The sequence below is a fragment of the Aulonocara stuartgranti genome (genome assembly GCF_965226115.1).
Source record: "Aulonocara stuartgranti genome assembly, chromosome: 14".
Lineage (NCBI taxonomy): Eukaryota > Metazoa > Chordata > Actinopteri > Cichliformes > Cichlidae > Aulonocara > Aulonocara stuartgranti.
In genome coordinates, this window is record NC_138950.1 from 2,303,265 (window position 1) to 2,323,187 (window position 19,923).

Consider the following 19,923-nt stretch of genomic DNA (forward strand, 5'->3'; position numbering starts at 1 on the left):
GCACAGGTTCACTGGCTGCGTCTTTTTATCAGCTGCTTTCAGGGTTCCTTCAGTCTGTGTTTGGGCTGCTTTTTAACTGCGTTGTTGCCTCAGCAGCACAGTTTTACGACGCCTCACTGGTCAGCAGTAAAAGGCAAACAGCAACGAGACAGCAAAGCTCATTGCAAAGTTCCTCTTGGCATCTTCTCCACGAGTCACAGACAGAGAGCGGAGCTCGGTCGGGCTGCAGGCCCGGGTACTGGCAGGGGGGCATAGTACCATCTTTGAACCCACGGTGACCTGCTGCTGCACTTTAATGAAATAAAAATAATTCCCAGATAAAGAATAAGACGCAGTGGCGATTCATACCGCACCAAAGAATGACGTGAAAGATTTCTATAACTTCATTTCTTATAGTTTAAGCCCAAAGGGACATCTTTGAATAGTTCCACCATTCTGACTCCGCATAAGATCACAGTGGGCTGTGTGTGCAGCTTCAGTTTTATTCATGTAGCACCAAATCCCAACAACGTCCGTGTGCTTTATGTTGTTAGACGCTACAGTGTTAAAGAGTCCAGCAATCAGACGATGCCCTCTCCGCAGCGCTGGGTGACAGCGGGAAGGAAAAACTCCCGTTTAACAGGAAGAACTATCCAGGAGAAGCGAGGGGCAGCCATCTGCGATCAGCCCGGGGAAAGAAGAATACAACGTCCTGACATGTACATGTTACATTTTATTAAACAAATAAGACCTGGAGTTTCGGGGGGAGGAGCTGTGTTAATAAAGGTTAAATAAAAATAATCAGCAGTGGAGTATGAACAGCTGGACAGAGGAAACAGGTGAAGGCGGAGAGGAAATGCCCAGGAAAGTTTCAGAAAATGTGTCCACGAGCTGTTCACCTTCTTTAAAGATGCTGTGATGAGGCATAAAAGGATGAGAGCCTCGGCCTGTAACCCGGCGACGACCCGAATCATCTGAGGACAGGAGACAGAACGAGGGGGGGTAAGAGTGACGCTGGTTATTTATTGATGAGGACAGCAGAGGATCGCTCCCCTCTGTCTGTCTGCTCGGATCAGCTGATCGTAGTGAGGGCGTTTGGGATCGTTATCAGAAACTGTTCAGAGCTCAGTCTGTTGTTCTGCTGCTGTCTGAGTCTCTGCTCCGTGGATGACTCATCATAGAGAGTTTGGAAATACTGAGTCTGTGTGTCTGACGTTTACATGTAAGCGCCTTTTTTCATTTTTAGAAGAAACTCTGGAAGGAAATCACAGTAAAAGACTTCTGTGCTGCTTTAGCGTGTTCACACAGTTACCTGGACCCCGTCTTTAACGTCCTATTATTTGTAACTGCAGTGATGACATTTTTATCAACGTAGAAAACATTTCTAATTAATGAATTATAAATGTGCCCCCCTGGTGGCTCATGGAGGTACTGCAAGTAGCACAACCGGTCTGTCATGAGAACTTAGAGCAAATCAAAAACAAGGAAACATTTTTTACATTTTCAAATAAAACCTTTTATCGTAAATGTATGACGTTTACCTCCAACGAAACTGCAGCAAATTTCTGAAAAATGAGTTAAAATGGAATTTGGATTAAATTGTCCTTAAATAAGAGAACAACAAACTGTCCCATCCAAGAGGGTGGAGCTGAAGTTTAAAGTACCTGTTAAACTGTTAAACTAGCTGGCTCGACGTGTTCATGTGGTGTTAGCTTACTGTGTTACTTTCTGCTTGGCACTTTAAAATCAAGCCTGAGTTTAGTTGTTTTAAACTGTGATTTGACTCTTTGGAACAAAAGGAAACTGTGCAGCTCAAAAGTTTTATTCTTCCTCCTGTTTGCATTTGATTTCATGGATGTTGCACCAACAGAGGGTCTCTCTCTGTTATTTTTCAGCGTACTTACATCATGACGACTCTGAGTGATTGTTCACAGACGCTGCAGTTCACCGTTGTGACCAGCAGGCGGCGGCGCAGACAGACGGCTGGTAAAAACCATTATGTAACGTCTGTGTTTTCCTCTTTTATGTTTTCACCGACTTATCTGTCATTCAGCATCCATCTCTCTCTCCCTCTCAGCACACCAGTCTTTCCCCTTTCTCTCTGCTGCCACCTTACACCTGTTTCCGCCTTAAATGTAACGTATATGATTTAAAATAACCCTCGAGAGACTTCTGGCTCTCTTCTCTTTGTCTCACAGACACACACTCGCTAGACAGTCATTAGACAACTGTCCGACCTTCACAGCACAGTGCTGCATACCCCACAGGACACACACACACACACACACACACACACACACACACACACACACACACACACACACACCTGAGGCGGTACAGAAGTCTTTCTCTGAATAATGTGATCTCTCTTCAGGCGCGCTTGATTTAACTCAGCTCTTTCTTCTGCAGAGACCTCAGAGAGATCCGCCCGTCTTTACTCCGTCTAATGAATGAAATGTGCCCCCAGCTTTCCACGGAGCTGAGCGCTGAACTCTGCTTCTAGCAAGGATGAAGAAGAAAGAAACACAGGGGCTGGATGGGACAGTGCTGGTTGTGAATAAGTCTTTTCAGTCTGACATGACTGTAAAATAATCGTCAGATTTCAAAGCTCTGACACTTCCTGAACTTTCAAAGACGTTGACCTCTAACGGCACCGTGGAGCCTGGATCAGGTCTGACTGCCCTCAGGGCCAAACTGGAAGAGGGCCTAGACTCTGATGTTGGTCCATCCATCCATCCATCCATCCATCCATCCATCCAGGTTCAGGTTCCAGGGCCAGCAGTCTAAGTAAAGACCTCCAGACCTCCCTCTCCCAACCAGCTGCTTCAGCTGTTCCAAGCCATCTAAAAGGGCTGCACATCCTGGTTCTGGTCAATGTTTAGCGTGTGCCCTCTGAGTTGAACGTCCCTGAGGTGAACCATGAACCATTGGAAGGTGGAGGAGTGGGTTTACTCTCAAGTCCTCCTGAATGAGGGAGCTATCTGTAACAGGAAGTCCTTTAGTGGAAGCTGATTTCTGCCACATTCTTTTAGTCACTCAAAGTGATGATCAAAGGTGAGCAGTGAAATGCGGGTTGACTGCCCTCTCACTAATGCAGTCTGTCAGTCTCCCTCCTTCCCTCCCTCTTGAATAAGACGCTGAGATACTTAAACTCTTCCACATTCTTAATCTGGAGTTAGGACTCCATCATTTTCCTACTGAGAACAAAGGTCTTAGACCTGGACATGCTACTTCTCACCTCTGCAGCATCAGGTCATCAATCAACCACGTGTGGCTGCTGCTCTCTATGGAGATGATTCCTCATGGTAAAACAAATAAAGGCACGCTGGTGTCTGCACAGATCCTCAGGCTAAAGGTCTGATAACACAGATTAACATCACTGGGACCCAAGCAGAGACCAGTGGACTAATAATTCCTGTTTTACACCCATCAGAAATTGAGAGCGTGAATGTAGCCTAGATTTCAGCTAACGTGCAGAAACAGTTTTACTCTGGATCTGTGGTCCCAGGGTTGTTTGTGTTACTCGTCTCTCAGTGATTCCTGAGATCAGGGACAAAACAGGTTTTAATTTTCTAAAATATATTTTGTGATTTTTCAAAAACATATTTATATATAATTGTTACACAAAGTTGTGGCTGTCTCACCATGTTTTGGTCTCCCAGGTGTAACATTTTTTAATCATTTGTGTTTTTGCTGGAGAAGTGCAAGGTTTTTTCAAAGAAATGCAAAAATATATATTTTAAATTAGGTTGTTTCAGCTATTTTGACTATTAGCAGCTTCTCTATTCTGTTTATGCACATGTGTTTTCAAAGTAATTACCACATTTAAAAGTAAGATTGTTTTGGCTTTTTATTATTAGAGTTACAGTCATACATATTTTCAGAAGCTTGTATTTAATCTCTATAAGAAACAATCATATTAAGCAGAATGCAAATTACACATTTATTGAGGAAATTGCTTATTTTTATTGGAAGATCATGAGGGAGGAAAATATATGTCTCGGTTCTCCAAAAGAGAAAAATAAACCAAAACTCCATATTATGGAGTTGACAAGGTGCTGACGGTGGTGACACACGAGTAGAAAATGGTAAATGGCCTCTATTTATATAGCCTTTATAGGACCCCAAAGCGCTTTACACATCCAGTCACACACACATCCACACACACATCCACACACACATCCACACACTGGTAAAAGCTACATTGTAGCCACAGCCACCCTGGGCTGCACTGACAGAGGCGACAAGATATAAAACAAGATATTATTTCTTTCAAAATGACCATTAAACCTTAGCAACCTTTGTAATATCACAAGACGCATCATAACAACTCTGTTTTTGCACATGGCAAGTTCTACATCTTAATAGTTCGCCAGCCAGTAGCTGCCTGCTCCTGATTCCTAAAGTTCTCTGTGGTTGTGTTTAGACGCTGCTGGACTTTCTCTCCTTTTGTCTCTGCTTGTTTCCAAAACCTTCTCTTCTGACTTTTTTCTCTTCCTTTCAGATCACTGATGTTCTTTATTTTTCCCTCTTTCACTCTATTTCTCCATCTTTCCCTTTATGAGAAACTCTTTCTTCAACTCAGGCTGGCTGTTAATGTTTTCTCTCCTTCTTTTTTGATCATCCCAGTTCCTTCTCTTTCGTTCCTCTGACAGCTTCCCCTTTGCTATTCTAGCCTGAAATGTACCATTTTGTAATTACTATAATTTTTCTGAACCTTATGCTTTTTCACAGATTATCATGTTCCACCTGAACATGATACACCAGCTCTGCTATCACTTCCAACATAAATGGAGACAGAAAACTAAACAGCAGTGACGTTTGTCAGGTTACTGAAGTTGGGCTAGCTGGTTTATAATGATGTGCTACGTGATCGCTAGCGACACAGCTATGTTAGCATATGGAAGAAATATAGTATCATCAGAATTCAAGTATTTTTAGACATTGAATTTATGACACTGAATTTTTATTTCTTCCATATTAGCATAACATAAACACAGTGAAGCTGGAGGATGAACGCTAACTTTTTTCCACTTGATAAAAGTTAACGTGAGGGTTCCCGATGGTTAGGCTGACAGTGATCACTGGCACTTTTTAGGGGCTTGTTCAGATTAAATAGAACAAGATAAAAAGCATTAAAACATTTTAACAGCACAACAGGCTTAATAAATACAGAGTAGTTTGGCCCGGAAGCAGGATTCATACATCATCACAGCAGTCGGGGCACAGCTAGCTCAGCAGATGCCACATGATCGGAAGGTTGGGTGTTTAAATCCAACGAACAGAGGCTATCCTGGATTGGTAGTTGCCCACTGCATCACTGAGTGAATGGGTCAAATGCAGAGGACTAAGCATGTTCCTACAGGATTAATAATGTAAACATAAACAATGAGATTCAAGATAAGGCAAATGTGATAATATTTGACACACCTGTGAAGCAGAAATATCAGTAAAATACACAAGAAGTAATATGACTGAAATATTAGTAAAAATAACTTAATATAAGTGGTGAATAGCACACATTTGTGACATTTGTCAACACCGTCAGACAAAAATCCTGATGGTGTTGACACAATACCCGACTTTCTCTCATAACACGTGTTTTTCTGACAGAAGCCATCTTGTTTTTCATCAGCTGCTTATGGCCTCAACAATCTACCTAAATGAGGCTGTTTTTACAAGAAAAAATAATTAAATCTTGGATTACGACGCACTATGGCTGTGACACAGAGTTTTATCAGAAAGGTGTGCAATAAATGAAATAAAAACAAACAAATTATCACAGCAGTGACCTCATGGCATGTGTCTCAAACAGGAAGTGGTGAAGGGGTCCTCAGAGTGTAAGCTGCCCACAATAATTCCTGATTTTTTTGTACTTTTAAAAAAATCTGATGGTGTTGACAAAAACTCTGGACACGATTTTAATCACTTAAAAAATATGTAAAAATAAATTTTCAATTGCATATTTTGATATTATATAAGGTATTGACTTAAATACTTAGTGAAGAGAGCCATGATGTTTAATTTTATATTACTTTTGATTTTCTTTTTCTGTATTTTAATATTATCACAACTGCTTCTGGACAGTGGATTTTTAAGGTACTGGTAATGTATTGTACCATTTAAAATAAATAAATATGTATAAAAAATGCAAAATCATACTTTTGTTGTATAAACATTGCCTTGGTTTGTCTTTTACGCAGTTGGGTAACACTTGTATGCATATTTTTAACCACAAAATTGGGTTTTGTCCCTTATCTCAAGAATCACTGCTCTAACTTAACAGTGATGTTCTTCCACACAGTCCTCCAAAAGAACAACAGCATGTCGAACAGCAGGCGAGGACACCGATCAGCTGGTGAAATAAAGAAAAGGATAAAGACAGGATTACACACACACACACACACATGCTCGTTTTGATATCTTAGAGAGGACATCTCATTGATGCTGAAGGATAGGCCTAAACCTAACCATAACCTAATTCTAACCCTGACACTAAGACCAAAACTCGTGAGGACGGGCAAGTGACTTTTGGTCCCCACAAGTATAGCAACATTCCCATTTTTGGTCACAGAGGGGCGTTTTCCTGTCTTTTTGCAGCCACAGGTATCGCCCCCTGGTGGGCGTTAAAAAGGCTGTATGGCCATTTTTACTGTGTGTGGTTGTTCAAATATGTTTGTCACTGCTCCGAGGGGCACAGACTGACTGTGTCAGCCTTCCAGGGACGAGTGTTAGTCAGTATTTGAAAATGACAGAAACAAATGTTCATTTCTCAAAGATCAGACGGTGTGTAAAAATGCAGACCTGAAAACTGTCCCACCATGAAGCAGTTTTGATGTTTGAATCATTTAGTTTGCACAAATGAGACAAACAGACAATCATGAAGTGACTCCAAGCTGTTGCATCAGTTTCTTTATTCTCAGGTCTGTGGAGCCGTCTCGGCTCTTCAGGTGCGATTAAAATGCAAATTCAGCTCCAGTGCACGATGCGTCGTGGTCGCCTGGTGAAAATGTGAGAAAATGTCAGCGATTAACAACAAGGACAACAAAAACAAGACATTTGACCCTTTTTTGTCATTTTTCTCCTCTTAGCGTGTCAGATAAAATGCAGCTAAAAAGGTCGCAGCCGATGTAGCTGTAAAGGTCAGGAGACGCGCACACACAGAGCACAAGTGTACAGTGAACAACACAAAGAACGGCTGAGTGGAGTTCAGCGTGTGTTCACGGGTGGAGTTGGGTCCAGACTGGGTAGTCTGCCTTCTCATTGGTCGGTTTTGGGGGCACATATGGAGTCCTGATTGGCTCATTTGCATCATAACAGGAGCTGTTACTGGCTGACGGCCTGACAGGCGGCCGTGCCATTGGTCAGTTTAGAGAACAAAAGGCTGTTTGGGCATCGAGGCGGAAAGGTGAGGAGGTCGGAGAGTGTGCTGAAGCCCACATGTTCCCTCTGCTCTCGAATGAATCGCACACAAATCATCTCCAGGAAATGTGAGCCTGAAGGCTTTTATACCAAATATACAAGCTGCAATTTTACTCACACATCCATCAGTAACACTGGTATGTTCTTGGATTTCAAGCTAAGCACCATGAAAATCCATACGTTAACATTACCACTCATTGTCTTCCACTTATCTGATTCATGGTCACGGGGGCCTGGAGCTTATCCCAGCTGTCACAGGGCGAGAGGCGGGGCCACCCAGAGAGCCAGACAACCAGCCAATTTAGAAACGCCATGCACGTTTTTGGACTGTGCGAGGAAGCCGGAGTACCTGGAGAGAGCCCGCACTGAGAACGTGCAAACTCCACGCCACGGCTCCAGACGAACACAGAACGTGCTAACCACTGCACCACTGTGCTGTCCTGTTAATATGACACGTGTTAAATATAAAAGACTTGAGAGAAGCACGCAAAAACTGTTTCTAAGAGAAAACGAAACCTCGGCGTTATCATCATACCTGGTGGTTTTAGTTTGTGTTGTGTTCGTCGTCTTAGGTTCAGGCAGGTTTGATTCCCACTGGGCTGTTTTGGGTAATGTAACTGTATTCTGTTGAAGCTGAAATAGCTGAACTCTCATGGAATATCCCTTTGATCCAGGAGCTGACGTCCAGCCTGGCCTGAACCCAACATGACATACAGATAACTAGCTAATGTTAGCGCAACATGCACAACATGAATTCATGTAACTGTCATACTCAGCCGACTTATTTCAGTAGAATAGAAACATTAGATTAGAAGACGTCTTTTAAGCAGCAATACAAAATAACTTCCAACATGTGTAAAAAATGATATACCAGTCGGGGTGGACAACTATACTGAAAATGCTGCCACCGTGTGGTGAAAACTTGAATTTATTTATTTTTAACAGTAAGTACCATTAAAGGGAACCTCTGTCTGTCCATGCAGCTGTCAGATAGGGGGGGGTTATGGGAGTGTGACGCATCAAAGGCAAGACAGACCCGAAGATTAGAATGAACTGCAAACAGATCGCAGTCACTAGCAGCTCATTCTTCAACCTGTTCACACAAATCCACTCGCCTCATCATCCGAGTGTAAAACACTAGCTGCATGTCAGGAAACAAATGTTAAATCACTTGATTGTGAAATCGATTTATTTCAGTAGTAAACATGTTTCTTGTTGTAGTGACTTTGCAGAGACGCGTCACAAGTTTTATTTTAAAATCACGATCTACAGCCGCCTCCAAACAAGGAGTTTTATTAGGAATATGTAAAAATACTCTAACCACAGGGAGCGATGACGTTATTTACACCACTGCTGAGCCCTCCTGCCTCCAAGTGCAGACTTGGTGCACACGCAGTAGATGTTTGTCCTACGCTCTGTTTTTATGGCCCCTCCTGCACTCTGGGCAGAATTGAAATAACTGACTGATATCTTGAGTGTCTGTACAATGATCTCAAGTTTCCTTTAAACCTGAAAACTGAATCTTTTGGATTTAGATGAATCTCTTAGGTCATAGAAACCCTGGCACAGAAAGACTGTTCTGTCGCCACACTGCCTGAAGTTTAATCAGTGCTATCTCTGCCTCTGAAGCAGGCCCTGATGCTAACGCTATCATAGATACTCCCATTCTCTGCCCTAGGAGCCTTAGCTCACTGAAGCCAAGAGATGCAGCCCCCATCAAACTGCCATCAGCTAATCCTCCACAGCCGCTCTGTAGCATCTTCTCTCCATCAGAGGGATGCACTCAGCTCAGTAACGGCGTCATCCCTATCCACCGGTTTAAGTTGCTCTTAGACCCAAGTGAGGCTAATCAATCACTGAAAACCACACATGAATATTCATGGACAGGAGCGCACGTCATGATCCTGGGTTTTGTATCCAGCGTTTTCTGTTTTAAGAAGAAGAAGAAAAACCCTTTATTGTCCTGGTACAACGAAATTATGGGTGCTCCACGCCAACCGTGCAGGAGTAAAAACTATATAAATAGTAAAGACATCAGGAATAAATAGTAAACAGAAGAGTTTTATACAAACTAGAGAAATATATACAAAACGATAGAAAGGCACACACTGGAGAGCAAAGTGCTCGAAGGTGCAAAGAAAAGACTCGTCTGAATAGAGTCTGTATGTGAGTGATGAGGGTTACTCAGACCGAGACTCAGATTGGTGAGGTGGGTGGGCAGGGGTGGGGGGAAGGTGTTTGTTTGATTCTGATGAAACTAATGTTTTACTCAAGGGTAACCATGGATACAGTAATTCGGAAGCTTTTATTTTATTAACGCCATATGGCCCGTACCCCATACTTCTCTAAGAAGACAATCTTCCCCATTCCCATACTGCACAATGGTTGGATGTAGTTCCTGTACAACCACAGCAACAGGTTGGTTTGCATTCCTGACAGTAAGTCAGGTTAGTGCCCAGCAGCACCTGACTGTGGGCTTTCAGAGCGATCCTTTGTCACAGATGTGTTTGAAACTTTACAGAAAGAAGTTTTAGCTAGCTAGCTAGCTGGAGGATAGCTAGCTAGCCGGAGCAGCTCTGCTCAGACCGTTGTGTCCTGACCCGGATCCAATGCAATGCAAGATAAGATTACTCAAACTTCATAGTCCACTTCACTTCAGTACTGGGCAGCAATGCTACAGAGAAACCGCCTGTCCTAATGCGTAACCCTTTAACATGGAGTGTATCATATTTAATACATGAGTTCGTAGACGTCTACATCAGCCCCTGAAAAGCCAAAATAAATTGTACAGTACATTTTAGTGAATAAAAAAAGAAAAACAGCAGAATGTAGCCAATGTAAACAAATGAAAACTCATAATACAAATTAATATTTACCTTTTACCTGATTCTGCTCTCCCCCCATCCTCCCTCACCCTCTGCTTAGCTGAACTAAATTCATGGTTCTCTTCTAATTTTCTCAAACTCAATAGTAATAAATCCGAGCTCCTCTTGGTCGGCACTAAATCAACATTATCCAGAACCAACAGTTTCTCTGTTACTATCAATAACTCGCCGGTCTCCGTTTCTTCCTCTGTGAAAAGCTTGGGTCTCATCCTCGACAGCACTCGATCTTTCAATTCACACATTAATAACGTCACTCGGTCTGCATATTTTCAGTTGCGCAACATTAATCGTCTCCGTCCTTTTCTCTCCCCACATGCCGCTGCCATTCTTGTCCACAGCCTTGTTACTTCCCAGATCGATTATTGTAATTCACTTCTTTTGGGTCTTACTCAAAAATCCATCCACAAGCTCCAACGCGTCCAGAACTCCGCTGCCCGTATCACCACCAGGACCCCTTCTGCCCACCACATCACTCCTGTCCTGCAGCAGCATCAATTGTACACATTTAAGGCTATTCATCATCTCTCTCCTCCATATCTCTCTGATCTGGTTCAGATCACCGCCCCATCTCGATGTCTCAGATCTTCTTCTTCCCTTTCTCTCTCCGTCCCCTCCCCCCGTCTTTCCACCATGGGGAGCAGGGCCTTCAGCTGCTCTGCTCCTCGACTCTGGAATTCCCTACCTCCTGATTTGAGAAATATCTCTTCCTTCTTTCTCTTTAAGTCCCAACTCAAAACTCACTTGTTCAAAATAGCTTATCCCACATAACCTCTTAAATCTGCTATTTTAAATTTGTTTTATGTCTTATGCTTTTATGATTCTGTAAACTGCTGGCTTTTATGTTGCTTTTATTATTCTACTGTGTACAGTGTACTTGAGTGTTCTGAAAGGTGCTTTCAAATAAAATGTATTATTATTATTATTATTATTATTATTATTATTATTGTTTTTTAATTTGTCGTTTTCAAGAAAATATAATTTTCTGGGGATTATTTTATGGTTCAGGCTTCAAAAGGTTAAAATGAGAAACAAAAATAAAAAGGTTTTATCGATTAAAGGAAATACTGGAGAACAGAACCCGAACTTTTCTACAGTCGTTCATGTTTATTGGATGAAAGTTAGTTTCAGCTGCCACTCAGGCCTCGGCTCAGTTTGAAGAAAATATTCAGTCAATCAAGATTTTTGTTTTGTTTTGCACGTCAGGTGAGTTTTGTTGAGGTTCAAGCACCTTCAGCATCACTGCTACAGTAACAGTCATGTGATTAAAGGTTATAAACGGACAAAAACAAGCAACACTGACTCTTTGTGTGAAACTGGAAATAAACAACAACTTCAAGTCCAGTCCAGTATTTTGTCTGCCCAACTACCCACCCCAAACTCCTCATAACCACCCATTTCTTTCATTTTCTGTTCCCTTCACACCCTCTGCAGGTAAAGAAACATCATTAAAGAAAAAAGAGGTGGATACGGGCTTTAAAGCAGCGTCTAAGCCTCATAAAGGCACCAAGCAGGATGGATAGTTCAGATATAATTATTGAAAGTACAAAAATATGTTTATGCACTTAACCATAAGAAAAAGCAAGTCCAACATAATAAGAGCAGTGATCAGTCCATGAATTATTATCATGGTGAGCTGAGAGAGCCAGAATCAGCGTGAAGGCGACAGATGGGGCCATGACAAGGTCATCCATTCGGCTCAGTGGCACCAAAAACTGAACTTGGCAAGATTTTTGTGTAAACAGTTGTTTTGGGCCAAAAATGACAAAACAGAGCAGAGGGAGGTGATGTGGATTCTTTCCTTGGTCCAAATTCAAATCTGCTTAGTTTTGAGTCTGAAAATCAGCTGATCAGAGTGTGGCTGAGAGCAACCACCCAGCAGGAGACCATTAAATATGAATTTATCAAACAGGGAACTTTAAAAACTCATGGGTGGCTCTGGTGGTTAAAACTTTTGAACAAAAAGAGCTTCCCATGACTGGCAGATGTGACAAACCAAGCAGCTACAACCTAAATTTACCAGCTCCCTGGCTCGTGTCGGCCGTTAAATTCCCTTTTACTCGTAGCCATAAATACAGCTCATTGTCCTGGTGGGATTGTGTTGGCAGCACGCCGTTCGCCGTGGCTGTAAATAGCCTCAGAACCAGCATCTTATGTAATTTCCTACTAAACCTCTCTTTGAAATACGCCGCCTTACGTAACTGTCCTACAACACCGGGCCTCATTTACATAATTGTATAGCGATAAACTCATTGCGCTAATCTATGGCCCAGAGTGTGTCCCCTCATTTACATATATGCAAATGAGCCTCACGTGTCTACAATTCCTCAAAATATGGCAGGACTTTGATTTCTTCTGCCTGTTTTTTTAATGTGTGTATGTGAGCATGTATTCATATGTTTGTGGGGACCAAAATCCTGGTCCCCACAAGTTCAAAAGTATTTTTGAGGCTCAGTTTTGTTCTGCTGTCTGCCCGCACAACAGATAAACTTCAGCTGTCAGATTCAGCTCTGTGTTATAAATCTGTGATTTTGGACGATGATGATCATGGATGGTTAATCATCCAACATGTCGTTCACGTTATGGTCCAGAGATGCTACGTTACAAATGAAAAGTGAATGCAGTGTTGGGCAAGTCTCACGCCACCCCCCTTCTCTTTATATTACAGACAATATGTTTATTGAAATGTATGAAAACATAAACTAAAACAAAGCAAAAGAAAAAAGAAAGAAAAGGAAAACAGTGACGCGGTTATCAGTCAGATGCTTTCCAGATAAATCTGATGGTGTCGTCTGCGTTCGTAATTCCAGCAGTTTCGAAGGATCTCCAACATCACCGATTAAAAAGCCAAACATGGCAGAGCCTCCAGCGTGTTCACAGATGGCTGCAGACTCCGACTGCTGACCTCCTCCTGACCGTGGGTCCATCTCTCCATCAGACCGGTTCCTCTGGTCTTCAGTCCAGTTTCATACCTCTCCCTTCGTTAAGCACGGCTTCCTGACGGCCGTCCTTCACTGAGACCATTTCTGCTGAGACTCCAGAGAACAGCAGACGATCAGCCGAAGGTCCCGATCGTCTCTCTGCTCTCGTCTCAGCTCTTTGCTGGATTGTTTTCCTGTTTCTTTCAGACGCTGTTCATTTGTTGCAGACAGTTTTTTAGACGTTACACTTCTTTTGCCCAGCTTCCTCAGAATTTCTAACAGCTCTTTTGTTTGCGCAGAAATATTCTTTCATGCTGTCAAACTGTGTTTTCTTTGAGATTTTTTATAGATTCAACTAAAGAAATTGTTCAAAAATGTGTTGTGTGACAGGCTGCTGGTAACAAGGTGTCTAAAGATACTTTTTAGACCTGGTTCTTTGCTCAGTCCTCTGCGATGTTTAGACAACGTTGTTCGTTGGGAGCCCTTCATGCTTGAACGATTCATACGTCTGCGTTATCGTTCCTGTGAAAAAGCAGCTGGTGTCCAAAGGAAAACTCTGACAGGTCTCCAGAAGGAAAACTGTTGCTCAGGAGCACTTTAAGACAGCGGTCCCCAACCCCCGGGTCTCAGACCAGTACCGGTCCGTGAGTTTCCACGTGTGTTGTGAATAAATCTTCTTTTTTTTCGATACCAGTACTAGTTTTATTTTGTTGTATTTATCTTAAAGGCCGGTCCGTGAAAATATTGTCGGGCATAAACCGGTCCGTGGCGCAAAAAAGGTTGGAGACCGCTGCTTTAAGACATTACCAGACATTTGGCTCCTTGGAAGGTTTGACTCAAGACTTTTGCACGGCTAACTGTATCTCCCTTTGTAATCTCACTGATAACAAAATCAGACAGGAAATAGTTTGTTAGCTTGCCAAACCAGCAGTTAACACGATCCATGATGCTAACTCATCTCTCCAGCCTGATATCAAAGCCTCACATGACATGGTCACCTAACGGTAATCTGTCTTCTTAGACATGAACATCACATCTCATCTCCATCACCCACACCTTCAAACTTCAAATGTGGACTTTTCAGCTCTTTACAAGTAGAAAATGTTCATCTTGTATACACTGACACGAATTATGAACACGTGAGACCAGAGAGATGAAAATTTGCTTTCAGAAACACGAATCAGATGTTTGAAGGTCGTGACTGTTTCACAGAGCGCTGTGACATCAGCCTGCAGAGACTCGAAGAGCACAGTCTGAGGTACGTCACATGCAGGCTCTGTTAGCTGTCAGATGTGTTTCATTTACAATGTAAGGGCCTCCACGGTCACTCATAATGGTTTTCTGGACTTACACCAGGCTCGTTTCAGGCTGGTTCAGACGCACGATGGATATCTGGGTCAGTTTTAGGAAAGAAAACAGCAAAAAAAAGAAGAAAATATACAAGAAGAAAGTTTTAAAATAAGCACGTTTTTGTTCATCTCAACAAACATCTGAACACTGGCACCAAAACATTATCTTGCAAATATAAAGAAATTTTTTTTGTCAGGTTTTGAAATGTCTGCCTTTTTTTGTCCTCACTGCTGAGGAAAAGGCCGTATGTGCAGGCAGCTCATTACGACTGTAGTTACTGTGCAAACTCAGAGAGTGACATGAAGACGTATATCACACGGACAAAAGAAAGGAAAGAAAACATCAGTTCATAAAGGACTGCGAGTTTTTTCCATGGTGATGTTGTCACTGCGCGAGTGCTGAACAAACACCTTCCCCTCTGCACATAAAACGCACAAAGGTGTTGTGTGGGCTGCCTGACGAAGCCTCCGCCTGGGCATGTTTTCACACAGGGGTCAGGACGGCGCCGGGAAACGAGGCGAGGCCGGCAACACGGGCTTCACTTTTCCTTTTGTGGCCTTTGAATGTTTTTAATTTCAACAGTTATGTACAAAAAGACCAAAAGCTATAATTAAACTACACAAAACACTGAAAAATGAATAATTATCTGAAAACAGCCTCAAATCTGGTGAAACTGCTGGTTCAGGTGGACGCTCACGTCTCCATCCCGGAACGTTTCAATCCTGATCATGAAGCAGCTTCATGAGACACAAACACCACAAAACATAAAACCAACACTTCAGAAAGCAGCACGTGTTTGTGCTCGAGTTTTCCTCACAGTCACAAATATTCATGGATTTTAATAACAGCTGATTTGTCTTCAGTAGGGATCTGTTACCACGGCAACCGAGAAAACAGGGCTTTAAAAAACTCTTTGAACCGAAAACACAAATGTTTTCTGAGCTTTCTGCTGGTTAAAACTTACAAAGTTTTTAGGGCTTGACTTTAACTTTATATAATTAATAGCAAGATTAAAATAGTCTGTAGCAGTCAGCTGTGTGAGGAAGTCGAACTGAGCTCTCCAGGGTTCAAAGGTCGACTTTTTCATCCACTAACAGTGCAAAAACTAAACATTGTGTACATGGATGTGTTTTAAAACACACGTGAAGTGTTGTGGCTGAGCTGGAGAGGAGCAGGTGCCCGTAAGCACAAGTGTTGTGTTGTTTTCATCATAAACGTGTTGCTGTGTGTGAACGTGTTTCAGGTTTTGCTTAAAGACTAAATGCGGTTCAGTGTCGGTGCTTTGGCAGCTCAGGTGAGCACAACAATACCTGAATAAGGTTTATAATTAACGCTGCGATTATAAATGCTGCATCATCACATGTGAGGCCTTGGAAAGTGTGTCTGCTCATTAAAAATTAAGCTGCGTGTTTACAGTTGTGAGCTAGATGGTTTCTGAGTTTTATTGCTTTATGGTTTGATTACAAATTGAAAGCAGGCCAGGCTGACGTTGCCACGTCCCATTCCGAACTCGGAGCACGTCTATGCGTCCTTGACAGACACCTGTGGACCGAGGCAATCATCAGACAGACTAAACACGAGTGAAATAAAGAACGAAGAGCACAAAAGCTTCACGAGGACGTGAAAGGTCGTGGTTTTCTGAGTAAGGAGGCGAACGAGGACAGATCAGAGGAAGGTTTGGCACAGAAATAGGACGCAGGAAACCAAAATAGGAAGAGCTATTGCAGCGTGATGTAGGTGACCTGCAGCAGGTGTTTTTGTGTGCGTGCGTGCAGACAGGTCTGTGGAGGGGGCGTGGCTTATAAACTACCTGCAGCAGGTAAGGTTCGGGTTACCTGCAGCGCTCCAGTCTCTGCTCCGCTTTGGAAGAACATAATTCAGTGTTTGCTGATGAGTTTGTTCACTTATCGCTCAGCCGGTCAGAAGCCCAGAGTCGCAGAGCGGAGATCATCCACCCGCAGGTGAGTCGGTCATTACTCGCACCTGCGGCCTCTGCACAGCGTCTCCTCACAGCCTGAGCTGCTGCTTTTTTTTATTCTGCTGTTTGTTGGCTGGTTGGTTTCTGGCTGTGTGTCGCGTGAGAGCAGACTTCAGTAATCACTTCCAGCGAAACTCGTGTTGTTTTCAGGAAACATGCGGTTTTAATGCGAGACTGTGACGTGTAATTCATACCTGCGTAAGAACTGGTTTTGTGCACGCGCGTGTTGTTGGATGCAGGGCTGCTGGGGGTGTATCCGGTGTCCGGTGTGCTCTCCCGACACGAGTTTGCGGAGGTGCGTGCGTGAGTGTTTGGTGTGCAAATGGTCCTGTTGCCTTGGTTACAGTGACATCACGCATGCTGCTGGGGTCACTTCAGCTTCACACGCACTTAATTTAAATCTAGTAAATGCTTTGTTATTGGCGGCGTCTGCGGAGTCCGCTTCATGATCCAGCAGCGCCGTCATGTTTGCGTCACTTAACCTAATATTGACTTAAACTAACACCAACCTGTGCAAACCACCTGAGGACAAAACCAACACCGATACGGGATTTTGAAAACAAACTCTACAAATCCTTAAAACTTGTAAAAACATTACATATGAACTATACGTATGTTATATTTAGTGGATGGTAAGAAGTTTGTGAGCGTCGGGCCGCAGCAGCATGTCGAACAGCCGCTCACAGTCTGTTTCTGCGCCGTTTTAACCAAAACTGGATCCAAACTGGAGGTTTTGGTGCCGTTAGCTCGGCTCTGTTTCACGCTTCCTGGACTTTAGATCAAAGGAAAGTTTGGCTATTGGAAGTTTTTTGTGCTGCACGCTTTTATGAGTTTGAGCAAACATAAAGGAGGAAGAACATAAAATGGAAACGCTGTGATAGATGGTTACTCTTGTTCTGCCAACCATTCATTAACCAAGTACATTGTCATTTAAATGTTGCACTGAAAGTACAAAGAGCATGAATTTGCTTACTTTATTGCAATAATATGATCGAATTCAGTTGCTGCTGCCTTTGGAAGCCACTTTGAAGCCCCCGCCCCAGCTCTTTCATGCTATCTCTAAAAAGGGCCATAAACGAGCGTCTGCAGCACTGTGACATACTGCAAAACAATCTTAAAGAACTTACCACTGTTACTCCTGACACGTGATGACTGAAAATATTCAGATTAATGAGTTTAATGTTATCATCTTCTTAATCTAAAAAAGTCAAACTGATTTAAAAACCTCCCAAATCAGAAGATTTACTACATTTTATAGTTTTATATCACTTTGAACTTGTTATCTTTAGCTGACCAAAGCACCCTGGACTCCAGCTTTAAATCCAAACATTAAGCTTTCTATAAATTTCGATAAGTTGTCTTCTCTCTCCCATGTTTTGCACAGTAAAGTATTATCAACAGGTCTTGATCCACTCCAAACATAAGTGTACGTTCAGGCGCACCCTCGGCTCCTCCGGTCTGTGTTGACTGGTTCGCTGCAGGAATGTGTGGCTGTGGTTGAACAGCTTCTCCACCCAGCGACAGCAGAAAAATACTCATACCTACTGTGGGCGTCCGACAGCAGGCTGATCCTCCGCCACGCCTGAGCTAAGAAACAATTAGATGCACGTTTGTCGGTCTCTGAATTTTTCCACCAACCGAACAAACAAAAGCCCGTCTGACACCACAGGGCAGCAAACACTAGAGTTTATCTACCCAAAATGAATAATCAGTTAAAGGAGGTTTGCTTTGTGATTAAAGATTTAATCTTGCAGTCCGGATTTAAGACCTGACATTATGCCTCAACACTGAGCGTGCCAGCTGGTCTTAGACATGAGTTTAGGGTCAGCTTGATGACTTCAACCCATCTCAGATCTAAAAGTTGGCTTTTCTAGGTTTTCCTCCTTTGCCTGGTTCATTTTTTTTCTTCCAGGTTTTGTCAGATTACAGCATCTTTATTTTCTAAGTTTTCGAACATTTCATTGTTTAAATGTTTAATCAACAAGTCGTGTAAAAGACTGGTGACCCGTCCAGAGTGTACCCTGCCTCTCGCCTTACGGCAGCTGGGATGTTGACGGCCCAAATCGTAGACATGGACAGCAGGCAGGATTCAATAATAGGTGAGCTGCTTATTTACAAGGGACAAAACAAAGTCCAAACTAATGAACCACAAGTTGTACGTGCAGACACTCTGACAAAGGCCAACGACTGCACAGAAAAGCAACCAGACACACTGCTGGATGATACTACAGCAGGGTGGGCAACTCCAGGCCTCGAGGGCCGGTGTCCTGCAGGTTTAGATGTGTCCTTGATCCATCACAGCTGATTTAAATGACTAAATGACCTCCTCAACATGTCTTGAAGTTCTCCAGAGGCCTGGTAATGAACTAATCATGTGATTCGGGTGTGTAGACCCAGGGTGAGATCTAAAACCTGCAGGACACCGGCCCTCGAGGCCTGGAGTTCCTCACCCTGCTCTAGAGATAAATAACCACCAGAATAAAACAGGAAGTAAGAAATGATAACTAAACGGCGAAACACAAAGACATTTACTTGAGATCAGGGACTCGAGAGGATGGAACAAGAAACTCTAAAGTATAAACTAAACGCTAATACAACCAGGAACAGAACTCTAAACTCAGTACACTAAAGAAATGCACGAAGCACCAACTCCAGGTCAAAGGCCGAGCACTGTGACTGCTACAGCATGACTAATTTCTCCCTTTCTGATTGTTGGTGGATGCTCACAAAACAAAGATTCGCTGTTCTCCAGGTGTGCGCTACGGTTTTCTTTCACCTTGCAGAGTTAAAAATGTTTGACCTGAGGTTTTCCTGTTCGGTAAAGTCTGGCGAGCGTCAGCTGAGCTGCGAGCTCAGACTCCGTCACCACGAGCTAAACCCTTCACGGCTCCGATGATGCCCGGGTGTCTGTTTGGCAATTACTTTGAGTCAATTTGATCGGTTTAAAGTCCGACATTAAACAAATACCTGGAAGAAGTGAGGCGCCACCTGCTCTGCTAATGTGCTGCCGGAGCGGGCATCGGGTCGATACTGCGTCCTTATGCAACCTCGAGCCTGAGCGCGTGCAGCTGTGTCAGGTTTAAGATTCTCAGGTTGTATGTTTTGGTCACATGTTAGTGCCGCTGATTCTTACTGAAGAGCTCTGGCTGGTCTGGATGTTTGTCAGAGGAACATTCAGACTGTCGGCTTTTCTCGTCTTTCTGTAGTTTAAACCTGATGGCTGCAGACTTGCGTTATACGGCTGTCCCATGTACGATGTCATTGATGTCACTGTGGATAACTAACCAATCCCTCACCTTATTAGATGAGGAGCTAGATCTGACTGTGCAGGCTTAAATTAGCTGTTAAATGTACTCGGTTGGCTCCTGTATGAACTCTGAGGGGAAGGTGA

The 19,923-nt window shown here is 43.0% G+C and overlaps 1 protein-coding gene and 1 long non-coding RNA gene across 4 annotated transcripts in view; both read left to right on the forward strand.

Annotated features, from left to right (window-relative positions):
• Window positions 1-942: 942 nt before the first annotated feature.
• On the forward strand, window positions 943-5,628 carry LOC309688085. The gene is made up of 3 exons (XR_014270961.1): window positions 943-981; window positions 1,875-1,965; window positions 2,389-5,628. It is a non-coding gene; the product is annotated as an uncharacterized lncRNA (long non-coding RNA).
• A 10,552-nt stretch (window positions 5,629-16,180) lies between these two features.
• Window positions 16,181-19,923, forward strand: part of LOC309688086 (uncharacterized protein) — a 34,735-nt gene continuing 30,992 nt past the window's right edge. Inside the window, exons 1-2 of one of the 3 annotated variants that reach the window (XM_082503519.1) lie at window positions 16,181-16,373; window positions 16,470-16,515. The gene's annotated coding sequence lies outside the window, so the exon portion shown is untranslated. Of the gene's footprint in view, window positions 16,516-19,923 lie in introns of all 3 variants that reach the window. The other 2 variants (XM_082503518.1, XM_082503520.1) reach the window with 2 other exon arrangements.